The sequence below is a fragment of the Macadamia integrifolia genome, chromosome 11 (assembly GCF_013358625.1).
Source record: "Macadamia integrifolia cultivar HAES 741 chromosome 11, SCU_Mint_v3, whole genome shotgun sequence".
In the NCBI taxonomy this organism is placed as follows: domain Eukaryota; kingdom Viridiplantae; phylum Streptophyta; class Magnoliopsida; order Proteales; family Proteaceae; genus Macadamia; species Macadamia integrifolia.
In genome coordinates, this window is record NC_056567.1 from 16,986,949 (window position 1) to 17,000,968 (window position 14,020).

Here is a 14,020-nt window from a genome sequence, read left to right on the forward strand (position 1 = left end):
GTGCTGGCTAAGGATGAAATCCTACTTTAGCTTTTGGTTAATGATCATACCATTCGGTTGCTTGATATATGAATGTAAGAATTTTTTATTAAGGTATCCATCTTGAACACATAAAAATCTTGTTAAGAAAAAAGAAACAAGCCTATGTCTTGAGATGGGACTCTCTTTTGAAAAATGAGAAGCCCTTATGTTTACGGTGTTGGACCATATGTAAGTCTATGGATTCCTTATACTCTTGATTTGGAGTTGAGACCTTTTTAATGTTGGCATGTGTTGAAAAATACATAATTTTAAATAAAGGTGGAAAGTGATATAAATGAAAAGTAAGAGTTGATTTCCTTAGAACTAGACAGGGCATCGTGCCTCAGGAAGCGTGGTGTCTTGATCGAAAGTCTTAGGGAAGAAATTTCTGAAAGAACTCCAGCATCACTGTCTATGTGGGCATATGCAAAAAGCGAACCTACATAGTAACTTAGGTGTCTGGTTTTTGATCCACCAGGTCATTCAGGCCAATAGTAGTGGAGTAAGATAGAGTTATTATGAAAGAAAAAAAAAAGAGAGAGAAAGAAAACCACATAGTAGAAAAGTATGTGTAAATATCATTAATGCCTTGGTAACATGTTTGGTCAAAAAACTCCAACGCCTTAGTCCTTAGTTCCTTGTTACTTCACAAGTGGTCATACCTCAAGATAAGGATGTTTTAGAAGAGACAATGTGGGATCCAAATTAAAAAAATATGCATGTGCCTGAAATCGATATAGAGTAATAAAAATTCAAGTGTGGGGATCCCTAGATCAAGTGTAAGAGGAATTAGCTTTGCTCCAGATCGGTGTGGCCCTTACCTTTAGCCAAGGTTGGGATTTTTTTTTCTTCTAAATTTTGGATGTATATTGACTGCAAACACCGACGAGACACAACTTGTTCACCAAGGGCGACCTAGGGGTTTAATGGCTTGCTGTACATGCTAAGTGCAACCATGATTCCTACAAAAATGAGTTAGGTTTTTTTTTTATTATTCTTTTTCTTTTTGTTTTACTCAAGGACTAGTAAAGTCTAAGTGTGGGGGAATTCTGATGAGCACATTCATTAGGTTTTATATTTTCAGGGCCTTAAGGAATATCGAACACTATATCTCCAATTTTACACATAAAGATGTCCTATAAATTCTGAGCAAGATGTGTTCAATTAAAAGTACACATCTGTTAGCTCACCCATATAAGTGATTATTCTTTTTGGGCCAGAAAAAAAATAATGAGTCAGAACTGAACCAAGATACAGAACCAGCAAGTCTGCAGTTGTCCCAAGAGTACAAAGAATATTCCAAATACCAACAAGGATCGATAGACCACACCCTTAAGTGATTGAAGATTCGTTTTTTGTAACAACAACTACCTAGCGTAGTTGGTGAGTTGTGGTGTGCAAAATCCCTTGCTTATTAGGAGGTCTCAAGTTCGAACCTCTTGGCTGCCATTTGTTTAGAGTTTTTTTTAAAATATTTTCTCTCTCATATTCATCACCATTGATTCAACCAAGGAATAGAGGTCGGCCAAGGGGGTTTCTTGCTCAAGAGGAGAGAGAAAAAGGAGGGAAAAAAAGGGAGAAAAAATAGGAAAGAAAAAAAAATAGAAAGAAGGAAATCAAATCGTGGGAGATCGCCTCTCCTATGATTCTCTCTCTTCTCTCTCCTCCACCTCAGCACATATATTCAGCCCATAGATTGCGCACAAAAGAGAAGAAAAAAAATATAGGAAAAAAAAGGCAAGAAATAAGAAAAATACCCTAATTTCTATTTTGTCTCCTCTCTCTTCCCCTCCACCTCATCAAAATCGTCCAAGGGGATCCACCCTTGGATGTCTTCCTCGCTCTCTCCTATTCTTTATAAAATTGAGTCCACCAAACCTTAAAGGGTTGTCCCTCTTTTGCTTTCTTTTTCTCTAATTTTTAGTTGTGCTCCCCTTCTACTTCTAGTTCTAGTTCTAGTTCTAGTTCTTCTTAGTTTTTCTTACTTTAAACACTTTTGTAATTGGTTTTTATTTCATGAATGCAATGTTTTTTTTTTTTTATGGTTCATATTATTCAAGTTATTCAAAGGTGTAATAATTTTAATTTCTAGTTCTAGGCTTAGTTCTAGGTGACAAGAACAAGCTATGGAGCATGTCTTTCAAGTTCAGTTTTTTCTTTTCAGATTTGTCTTCTCTAGTACTAACAATTTCAGAGATACCTACTTGTGTTCCTCTCTCTAGATTTTTCCCCTTTTATTTTATTTATTTACTTTTCAGCACTTTTATTTTCAATTATTTTCTTTTTAATTGCGTGGTTTGAGTATTTAAATTCCTAGATGATGAATGGTTAGGGTTAGATGTGAATGGTTAGGTCGTTCAATTTTTATTGTCATTTCAATTCCAATTTCTCTAGATGTGTTGGTTAAGACGTTTTTAGATGCATGTGTTTTAGGGCGGTAGTTAGAATTATATCACAATCATTAATCTGTGCACTTTCGCATTACTAGAAGAAGCCTAAAATGAAGTGGTTGCTCTCCTTGTGTTCGACCCGTTAGCTACACTGATCAGTACGCTTGCAATTACTTTTAAATCGTAAACAAGTTTTTGGTGCCGTTGGCAGGGAGACAGTTACATGTTATTTTTTACTTTCTTTTGGTAAATCGAAGTGCTTTGTTTTCTTTTTCTTTTTATTTTATTGAATTACTGAGAAGAACAACTTGCAATAATAGTTGTATCGGTGGAGGTCACCAAGCCTCACAGTATGATGGTTTTGCCCTGTAGCAGTACCTCAGGAATTGACCTAAGCAACCCCGAATCCTTACTGGCAAGCTCACAAAAAAAAAATAGAAAAAAAGTTTTCAAATTTTTTTTTCTTTTATGTTTATGGTTTTTCTTATTCTAGTTGTGGATAGTATTTTGTTGCATAAGTGGTGGGTGGGTACATAATAGTGCAAATAGATTATAAAGAAGAGATCTAACAAGTAGTGACCCTACACGTTTGTTGTCTTTAAAACCTTTCAATATGGGAGACTAACAACAAAACCTTCCACCTAAATCTCTGAAAGATAGGTTCTACCCTGCTAGAGCAACCCAACCTTCCTGCATAGTTCTACCACAAGCCCAGGGAAATAACTTTAGGCACAAATCTCAGTACATCACTAAGTTGCCCCACTTCCATGGGCTAACCTCTGAGGATGCATACCTATTTCTAAGGGAATTTGAAGAGGTATGTGTCCTAATTAAGATCCAATAGCTTTCTGATGATGTTGTTAAGCTCAGGTTCATCACTTTTGCATGAAAAGACCAAGCTTAGAAGTGGTTATATGGGTTACCCACAAATTCTATAACTATATGGGAGAAATTCACAATTGCCTTGCTCAAGAAGTTTTTCCTAACTCATAAGACCAATAAGCTTAGAAGTGATATCCTTTAGTTTAGGCAAAAGACTAGTGATTCATTTTCTAAATTTACAGAGAGATTCAAGGATCTTCTCCAAGAATGCCCTCACCATGGCCTAGACTTATGGCATTTATGTCAAATAATTTATGAGGGTATTGATTACAAACAAATGATAGAGTCTATGTGCCTTGAGAGATTCACATCCTTTATAGATGAAGGAAAGGCATGGGAATTCTTACTTGACTTAGCTGTCAAAACCCATGAGTGGGAATCAACCCAAGAGAGTGAAAGAACCATAGGAGGGAAAGGATATTTTGTGGATGGATTAGTAGCCAAGGAAGCCCACTTAGATAGCCTTATCAAAAGGATTGAGGCTATTGTTCCTAGAGAGCCATCATTAATCAATTTTGTTAAGATGTGTGGTTGGTGCCAATCCCCTAGACATGTCATTGAAAAATGCCCCAACACCTCTGGGGACACTTCCAATGAAAGTGTGAATACTTCTTATCAGAATAATCCATAAAGTGACACCTGTAATCTAGGATGGAGAAATCACTCAATGGAACCAGAGCAATCAAGTAGGGCCTTCCAATTTCCATAATCAAGTTCAATCTGGACCTCAAAGACCTCCCTTTGCACAATAGCCTTTTGTCCCAAATACTTTTCCTAGGGTAAATGTAGGACCTCAGGCTAGTTTCCCTAGGCCCTCTCTCCTATCATCTTATCAGCAACCCCCTGGATTTACCAACACTAGAGAGGCAAGAAGGGTAACTGATATGGCCCTCCTCATGAAAAGCTATCAAAATCTTACAAGAAAACTCACCCAAGTTGTCTCAATTTTGTGTGAGAGGGAGAAGGGAAATTTTTCCGGTCAACTAGAGCCTAACCCTAGGCATCATCAGCCGGTTAGTTCACAAGCACCTCCTAATACATCATTAAATGTAGTATACGGTCAGACCCAACAAGGGCCCTCTAACCAATGTAATGTTGTTTATGTCCTTATGAGTGATAGAGAGTACCAAAAGAGTGTTCGTCTAATGAACCTAAAGATTCTTCTAAGACTAAAGATGATTTGGTTGAGGAAATCAAACATGATTCTTCTGAAAAATTATAAATTCCTAACAATCCTTATGTTCATCTTATCCCCTTTCTAATCGTTTGACAAAGAAAAAGAAGACTGCTTCTATGGACAAAATTTTAGAAGTCTTCAAGAAGTAGAGGTGAACATCCTTCTTTTGGATGCCATAGCTCAGATCCCCACCTATGCTAAGGTCCTGAAAGATTTGTGTACTAACAAACGTATCACTGGTGTGCCCAAAAAGACATTCTTGGCAGGTAACATTTGTTCCATAATTACTCAACCTATAGCCGCCAAGTATAAGGATCCAGGGAGCCCTACCATAGCTTGTGTCATAGGCAACACTTACATTTAGCAAGTGTTTAAGATTTAAAATGTAACCGCAAGCGTACGGATCAGTGTAGCTACGGGTCGAACACAAGGAGAGCAGCCACTTTATTTTTTTATTTCTTTTAATAATGCGAAAGTTAACTGATTAATGGTTGTGATCTAATTCTAATTACCGTCCTAAAAATAATGTCCTAACCATTCATCATCTAAGAATTTAAAGACGCAAGCCACGCAATTAAAATTAAATAAATAAAAAAATAAAAATAAACAACCCACGCAATTAAAAAAAATAAATAAATAAATAAAGGAAAAAAAATGCTGAAATAAAAATAAAGTAAAAGAAAGGGGATAAAGCTAGAGAGAGACTCACAAGTAGGTTTCTCTACTTAGCCCGAGGGATGCATCATAATATGAGCTTCCCTACTTGACCAGAGAGTCACTCTTACAAGGGTTTCTCTACTTGGCTTTAGGGAAAGGGAGACAATTAAAATAAAAGCAATAAATTGATGGTTCTATGGCTAGGAGGGGCAAAGCCAACACATACACTAGCCATGAACCTTGGGGGAAAGGGATAGCAATAATGTAATGACTGAAAATAAAAATCCTAAATTAAGAAAGAAATGGTAGTCAGAAGAGGGAATGAGAGGGGGGAGAGAAGACTACTGAAGGAGCCTACTTACTTGAATCAATGCTTGAACTTGAAAAACAAATGGCTCCACGGCTCATGATCTTGTCACCTAGATCTAAGCCTAGAACTATAACTTAAAAAAAATTACAACTCAATTGCATAAATCATAAACATAAAAAGATCTGAATAAAAATAAAAGAGTGCTTGCATTAATTGACATAAAAAAAAACTATTACAAAAGTGATTAAAGCAAAAATAGAGAAGAACTAAAACCAAAGAGTGAGAGAGGGAGAGAGAGAGCAACTAAAAAAAAACTAGAAGAAGAATGAATTGTCTCCCCTCCTCTTACATGAGTTGTATTTATAGGGAATGGAGAGGTAGGGTAACAATTTTTTTATTTCCTAAAAGAGAGAAACCCACAATTGATTGTGAGATCTTTTGAGTCCAAAAGTGCTAAGATGGAGGAGAGAGAAGAGAGAAATAAATTTTGAGAAATTTCCTAAAATTTTTTGCTTATTTTCTTTCCTTTTTTTTTTCCTAATTTTTTTTCTTCTTTTTCTCTCTCCTAGGGACGATTTTCTTCTTCTTTGTGTGATTTGAACAATATTTGGTGATGATGTGGAGGAGAGAGAAGATTTGGACAATTTTTGGTTCTCCCCTTTTTTTCTCTTTCCTTTTTTTTCTTCTCTTCTTGCTTCCACGATTTTGCTTTCCTTTTTTTTTTTCTTTTTCTTCTCTTCTTGCTTCCACGATTTTGCTTGCTTCTAACTTGATGTGGAAATCCCCTCCATGCCCTTAGTGCTTTAAGTGAGTGAAAAGCAGGAAATCTTCAACAAAATCTTCTAAAAAAAACAACCATAAGATTCGAACTTGAGACCTCTTGGTGAGCAAGAGAATTTTGTACACCATAGCTCACCAACTAAGCTAGGTAGTTGTTGTTACCAAAAACAAATCTTTAATCACTTAAAGATGTGGTCCATCGATCCTTGTTGGCATTTGGAGTATTCCTTGTACCTCTGGGACAATTGCAAACGGGGTGGTTCTGCATCTCGGTTCAGTTCTGATCCATTATTCTTTTTCTGACCCGAAAAAGAATAATCATTTGTACGGGTGACCAAACGAATGTGTACTTTTAATTGAACACGTCCATCTTGCTCAGAATTTCGTCCTCTTCGCAACCATGGAAAGAAATAGGACCTCTTTACGTGTAAAATTGAAGATATAGCTCCCGATAGTCCTTAAGGCCTTGAAAATATAAAACCTGCAAAAAGAGAGTAAAACCCAAGGTAGCTCCATTCTAAATATGTAAAATGCATGTTTTACTACCCTAGATTTCACACATAAATGTGCTCATCAGAATTCCCCCACACTTAGACTTTGCTAGTCCTCGAGCAAAACAAAAAGAAAAAGAATAAAGATAAAAAAAACCTAACTCACTTTCGTAGGAATCACGGTTGCACTTAGCATGTGCAACAAGCCTTTAAACCCCTAGGTCACCCCTAGTGGACGAGTTGTGTCTCGTGGGTGTTTGCAGTGAATATACACCCAAAATTCAGAATAAACAAATCCCAACTTTGGCTAAAGGTAAGGCTCATACCGATCCAGAGCAAAGATAATTTCTCTTACAAGGGACCCCCACACTTGAACTTTTATTACCCTTTATCAATTCCAGGCACTAGCATATTTCTTAATTTGGAACTCACCTCATCTCTTCCAAAACATCCTTATCTTAAGGCAAAACCACTTGTGAAGAAATAGGGAACCAATGACTAAGGCGTTGGAGTGTTTTTGACCAAACATGTTACCAAGCAATAATGACATTTGCACATTTTTTTCTCTTTTTTTTCTGCTATAATAAACTCTATTCTACTCCACTACTTTTGGCCTGAATGACATGGTGGAGCAAACACCAGACACCCAAGTTACTATGTAGCTTCGCTTTTTGCATATGCCCACAAAGGTAGTGATGCTAGAGTTACTTCAGAAGTTTCCTCCTAAAGACTTTCGATCAAGACACCACGCTTCCTGAGGCGCAATGCCCTGTCTAGTTCCAAGGGAATCAACTCTTATTCTTCTTTATACCAGATTTCACATTTCATTTAAAATTGTGCATTTGTCAACCCATGCCAAATTAAAAAGAAGGTCTCAACTCCAAATCAAAAGTACAAGGAACCCACAGACTTACATATGGTCCATCACCATAAAACAGGGGTCTCTTATTTTTCAAAAGAAAGTCCCATCTCAAGACACATGCTTGTTTCTTTCTTCTCAACAGGGTTTTTATACGTTCAAAATGGGTACCTTAATCAAAACTTTTATTTTCATACATCAAGCATCCGAATGGTCTGATCATTAGCCAAAAGCCAAAGTAGGACTCCATCCTTAGCAAGCTAAAAAAAATAAAAAGAAAAACAAACAGAACAAAGTGAAAAAAATAAATAAATAAATAAATAAAAACCGGTGTCCCTCCCCCACACTTAAGTCATGCAATGCCCTCAATGCATGGAAAAAATTAAAAGCAAAGACAATGCAAGGGGGTCATACCTGAATAACAGTTAGTCATCAGTGTAAAGAGGTTCATGGAGATCCATGACCTCTTCACTACTAGTAGTAGGAAACTCGAGGAACGGTTTCAAACGCTGACCATTAACCTTCGAAATTACCCCTGTTCCTGGATTCAAAATCTCCACAGCCCCATGGGGATATACATTATGAACAATAAATGGGCCATCCCATCGGGATCTAAGCTTACCAGGAAAAAGATGCAATCGAGAGTTGTACAATAAGACCTTATCACCAATTGCAAAAGATTTACGCAGAATGCGTTTATCATGGAAAGCTTTGGTCTTTTCCTTGTAAATTCTAGAACTTTCATAGGCATCATTCCTAAGTTCCTCCAACTCAGATAGTTGGAGCCTACGATGAATTCCCGCATCAGACAAATCAAAGTTAAGCTTCTTAATGGCCCAAAAGGCCTTATGCTCCAACTCAACTGGTAAGTGACCAGCTTTTCCATACACCAAACGGTAGGGAGACTGACCAAGGTCGGTCTTGAATGCAGTCCGATGGGCCCACAAGGCATCAATGAGCCTAAGGGACCAATCCTTACGGTTGGGATTAACAGTTTTCTCCAAGATTTGTTTGATTTGCCTATTAGACACCTCCACTTGGCCACTAGTTTGGGGGTGATAAGGGTTATGGGTGATCCCATACTTTTTCATTAAGGCCTCAAAAGGCCGATTACAAAAATGAGTACCCCTATCACTAATTATTGCACGTGGTGCACCAAAGCGGGAAAAAATGTTCTCTTTGAGAAACTGGACCACCACTTTGTGGTCATTAGATTTACAAGGTATGGCCTCTATCCATTTAGAAACATAATCAACGGCCAAAAGTATGTACAAATTCCCAAAAGAATTAGGGAATGGTCCCATAAAATCGATGCCCCATACATCAAAGATCTCAACTACCAAAATAGGGTTGAGGGGCATCATGTTCCTTTTATTGATACGGCCAAAAGACTGGCAGGCAGGGCAAGCCTTGCAAAAATCAAAAGCATCTCTAAAAAGAGTGGGCCAATAAAATCCGCATTGGAGAACCTTTGCGGCAGTCTTCTTAGGTCCAAAGTGTCCACCACATGCATGATCATGACAAAAAGAGAGAATAGAATGTTGCTCATGATCAGGAACACATCGTCGGATAATCTGATCCGGACATATCTTAAACAAATAAGGATCATCCCAGAAAAAGTGTTTAACTTGGGAATGAAACCTATACTTATCTTGAGTGGACCAGTGATCCGGAGTCACACCTGAAACTAAGAAGTTGACAATGTCAGCAAACCATGGTTCACTTGACATTGCAAATAATTGTTCATCTGGAAAGTTCTCGTTGACTGGAGAATCAACAGTCAAGGAATTGGGAAGCCGGGATAAATGGTCTGCAACTAGGTTTTCAACTCCTTTCTTATCCCTAATTTCTAAATCAAACTCTTGCAAAAGTAAAACCCACCTAATGAGACGGGCTTTGGCGTCCTTCTTCTGAACTAGGTATCTGAGGGCAGAATGATCAGTATACACCACCACATGTGAGCCAACTAAGTAAGACCGAAACTTTTCTAATGCAAACACAACAGCTAAAAATTCTTTTTCAGTGGTTGTATAATTGAGTTGTGCATCATTTAAGGTCCTACTAGCATAGTAAATGACGGTGGGTAACTTATTAATCCTTTGACCTAAAACTGCTCCTATGGCAAAATCTGAAGCATCACACATCAGTTCAAAAGGTTCAGTCCAAACAGGTGGTTGAACAATGGGTGCATTGGTCAACTCCTTCTTAAGTTGCTTGAAGGATTCTAGGCACTCTTTGGAAAACTCAAAAGTCTGATCTTTGACAAGTAATGAGGTGAGAGGTCGGGCTAACTGACTAAAGTTCTTAATAAACCTTCTGTAGAAGCCTGCATGCCCTAGAAAAGACCGAACATCCTTAACAGATTGAGGAGGTGGTAAATTATCAATTAAATCCACTTTGGCTCTATCTACCTTAATTCCCTCCTTGGATATTACATGGCCTAAAACAATACCAGATTTAACCATAAAATGACATTTCTCCCAATTCAAAACCAAATTCTTAGATATGCACCTTTTCAAAACTAGGGAAAGATGATGAAGACATTCAGAATAGGAATTCCCATGAATTGAAAAGTCATCCATAAATACTTCTAAGAATTTTTCGACCATGTCAGAAAAAATGCTCATCATGCATCGTTGGAACGTAGCAGGGGCATTGCAAAGCCCAAAGGGCATACGCCTGTAAGCAAATGTTCCATATGGGCATGTAAAAGTGGTCTTATGTTGGTCCTCTAAAGCAATTGGGATTTGGTTATAGCCGGAATATCCATCAAGAAAGCAATAGTATTCATGTCCAGCTAACCTCTCTAACATCTGGTCAATGAATGGCAATGGGAAGTGGTCCTTCCAGGTTGCCGCATTTAACTTCCTGTAGTCAATGCACACACGCCATCCTGTTTGGACACGGGTAGGGATCAACTCATTATTGGCATTAGGAACTACAGTCACACTAGACTTTTTAGGCACTACGTGAACTGGGCTTACCCATTGGCTGTCAGAAATAGGATAAATTATTCCATGATCCAAGCACTTTAGGATCTCTTTCTTAATAGCTTCCATCATCACTGGGTTAGCTCTTCTTTGGGGTTCCGTGGATGGTTTGGAATCCTCCATAAGATGTATATGATGTTGCACAATGGAAGGGCTTATACCCTTGATATCAGCCATGGTCCAACCTAGGGCTTCCTTATTATCTTTTAACACTTTAAGTAACTCCTCTTCCTGGCTAGAAGTCAAATTTGAAGAAATTATTACAGGAAGAGTCTGGTCAGGCCCTAGGAAAGCATATCTCAAATTAGATGGCAACTCCTTAAGATCTAGCTTAGGGGGCTCAACTATGGAAGGTTTGGGAATGGAATTGGAAAGGGGTCCTAAGGGCTCCACAAGTGTGTGAAGACTCAAGACTTCAGAAAAGAAATTTTCACTATCATCATCCAACTCATCCATACACTCTTGGAATTCTGAATCAAAATCAATATCAAAGTTGGTAACTAAATCATCAGAAAAATCCAAAAAATCCTCAAGCATATTGATCTCTTCTTTCATATGTGGTTGCTTGCCAATCCTAAACATGTTAAACTCAACAGTTTGGTTACCAAAAGATAATCTTAGGAAACCATTCCGGCAATTGATTAATGCATTACTGGTAGCCAAGAATGGTCTTCCTAGAATTATTGGGATCTCATCCTTGGTTGAGAAGGGCTTAGTATCTAACACAATGAAATCAACAGGGAAAATAAATTCCCCCACCTTTAGTAAGACATCCTCAACCATCCCTTTAGGAATCTTAACAGACCTATCTGCCAACTGAAGAGTAGTTCCAGTGGCTTTCAATTCTCCCAATCCTAGTTGCTTGTACACATGGTAAGGTAAAAGATTCACACTTGCGCCAATGTCAAGTAAGGCATGCTCAATATAGGTGTTGCCTATGACATAAGATATGGTAGGGCTCCCTGGATCCTTATATTTGGCTGCAATAGGCTGAGTAATTATGGAACTAATGTTACCTGCCAAGAACGCCTTTTTGGGCACACTAGTGATACGTTTGTGAGTACACAAATCTTTCAGTACCTTTGCATAGGCGGGGATCTGGGATATGGCATCCAAAAGAGGGATGTTTACTTCTACCTTTTTGAAGACTTCTAAAATTTTGTCCATAGAAGCAGTCTTCTTTTTGTTTACCAAGCGATTAGGAAATGGGACAGGATGAACATAAGGGTTGTTAGGGATTTGCCCCTGTTCAGAAGAATCATTTTTGGTTTCCTCAACCAAATCATCTTTAGTTTCAGAAAAATCTTTAGGTTCATCAGACGAACCTGGAACAAGAGGCACATTTGTGTCCTCAACTGAAGAAGAGTTAACAGGAGTAATAGATGGGGAAGATTTAGGAACACTCTGTAGGTACTCTTTACCACTCCTAAGGGCATAAACAACATTACATTGGTTAGAGGGCCCTTGTTGAGTCTGACCTTGTACTATATTCAGTGGTGCATTAGTTGGTCCTTGTGAATTAACAGGTTGATGATGCCTAGGGTTAGGCTCTGGTTGACTGGGTAAAGTTCCCTTCTCCCTCTCACGCATAATTGAGACAACTTGAGTAAGTTCTCTCGTAAGATTTTGATGGCTTGTCATGAGAAGGGCCATATTTTTTCCAAGTCACTAATTCTACTTGCCTCTCCAGTGTTAGTAAACCCAGGGGGTTGCTGATAAGATGATAGGAGAGGGGCCCTAGGAAAACTCGCCTGAGGTCCTACATTTGACCTAGAAAAAGTATTTTGAGAAAAAGATTGTTGTGCAAAGGGAGGCCTTTGGGGTCCAGGTTGACCTTGATTATAGAAATTGGAAGGTCCTACTTGGTTGCCCTGATTCCAAGAGAAATTAGGGTGATTTCTCCATCCTGGATTGTAGGTGTTACTATATGGATTATTCTGGTATAAGGCATTAACACTATCATTAGAAGTGCCCCCAGAGGTGTTGGGGCATTCTTCTATGACATGTCCAGGGGATTGGCACCAAGCACAAATCTTAAACAAATTGACTGATGATGGCTTCCTTGGCTACTATCCCATCCACAAAATATCCTTTTCCTCCTATGGTTCTTTCACTCTCTTGGGTTGATTCCCACTCACGGGTTTTGTCAGCTAAGTCAAGTAAAAATTCCCATGCTTTCCTTCATCTGTAAAGGATGTGAATCCCTCAGGGCACATAGACTCTATCATTTGTTTAGCTGGGTAATCAATACCCTCATAAATTATTTGACATAAATGCCATAGGTCTAGGCCATGGTGAGGGCATTCTTGGAGTAGATCCTTGAATCTCTCCATAAGCTTGGAAAATGACTCACTAGGCTTTTTGCCTAAACTGAAGGATATCACTTCTAAGCTTATTGGTCTTGTGAGTTGGGGAAAACTTCTTAAGGAAGACAACTGTGAACTGTTCCCATGAGGTTATGGAATTTGTGGGTAATCCATACAACCACTTCTTAGCTTGGTCTTTCAATGCAAAAGTGATAAACCTAAGCTTAACAGCATCATCAGAAAACTGTTGGATCTTAATTAGAACACATACCTTTTTAAATTCCCTTAGAAATAGGTATGCATCCTCAGAGGTCAACCCATGGAAGTGGGACAACATAGTGATGTATTGAGATTTGAGTTCAAAATTATTGCCCTGGGCTTGTGGTAGAACTATACAGGAAGGTTGGGCTGTTCTAGCAGGGTAGAACCTATCTTTCAGAGATTTAGGTGAAGGGTTTTGCTGTTGGTCTCCCATATTGAAGGGTTTTAAAGAGAGAAAACGTATAGGGTCACTACTTGTTGGATCTCTTCTTTCTAATCGATTCTTAGTATTACGTACCCACTTAACACTCAGGCAACAGAAAAACTTTCCACAACTAAAGTAAGACAAGCACAAAAGAATGGATAGCAAAACTTTTTGATGATTTTTTTGATTTTTTTGATTTTTTTATTTATTTATTTTTTATTTTTTTTTTTTTGCTTTTTGGGAGTTTACCGGCAGGGATCCGGGGTTGCTCAGGTTAATTCCTGAGGTACTGCTACAGGGCGAAACCTGTCTTTATCATACTGTGAGGCATGGTGACCTCCACTGATACAACTATTATTGCAAGTTGTTATTCTCAGGAATTCAATAAAAAAAAAAGAAAAAATATAAAGCAAAGCAAATAAAGCACTCCGATTTACCAAAAGAAAGTGAAAAATAACATGGAACTGTCTCCCCGGCAACGGTGCCAAAAACTTGTTTGAGATTTAAAATGTAACCGCAAGCGTACGGATCAGTGTAGCTACGGGTCGAACACAGGGAGAGCAGTCACTTTATTTTTTATTTCTTTTAATAATGCGAAAGTGAACTGATTAATGATTGTGATCTAATTCTAATTACCGTCCTAAACATATGTATCTAAAATAACGTCCTAACCATTCGTCATCTAAGAATT

The 14,020-nt window shown here is 38.2% G+C and overlaps 2 non-coding genes across 2 annotated transcripts; one reads left to right on the top strand and one right to left on the bottom strand.

Annotated features, from left to right (window-relative positions):
* Positions 1-3,411: 3,411 nt before the first annotated feature.
* On the bottom strand, positions 3,412-3,518 carry LOC122094497. Its single transcript, XR_006144813.1, has one exon. It is a non-coding gene; the product is annotated as a small nucleolar RNA R71 (small nucleolar RNA).
* Positions 3,519-12,843: 9,325 nt separating this feature from the next.
* On the top strand, positions 12,844-12,951 carry LOC122094546. Its single transcript, XR_006144861.1, has one exon. It is a non-coding gene; the product is annotated as a small nucleolar RNA R71 (small nucleolar RNA).
* Positions 12,952-14,020: the final 1,069 nt, after the last annotated feature.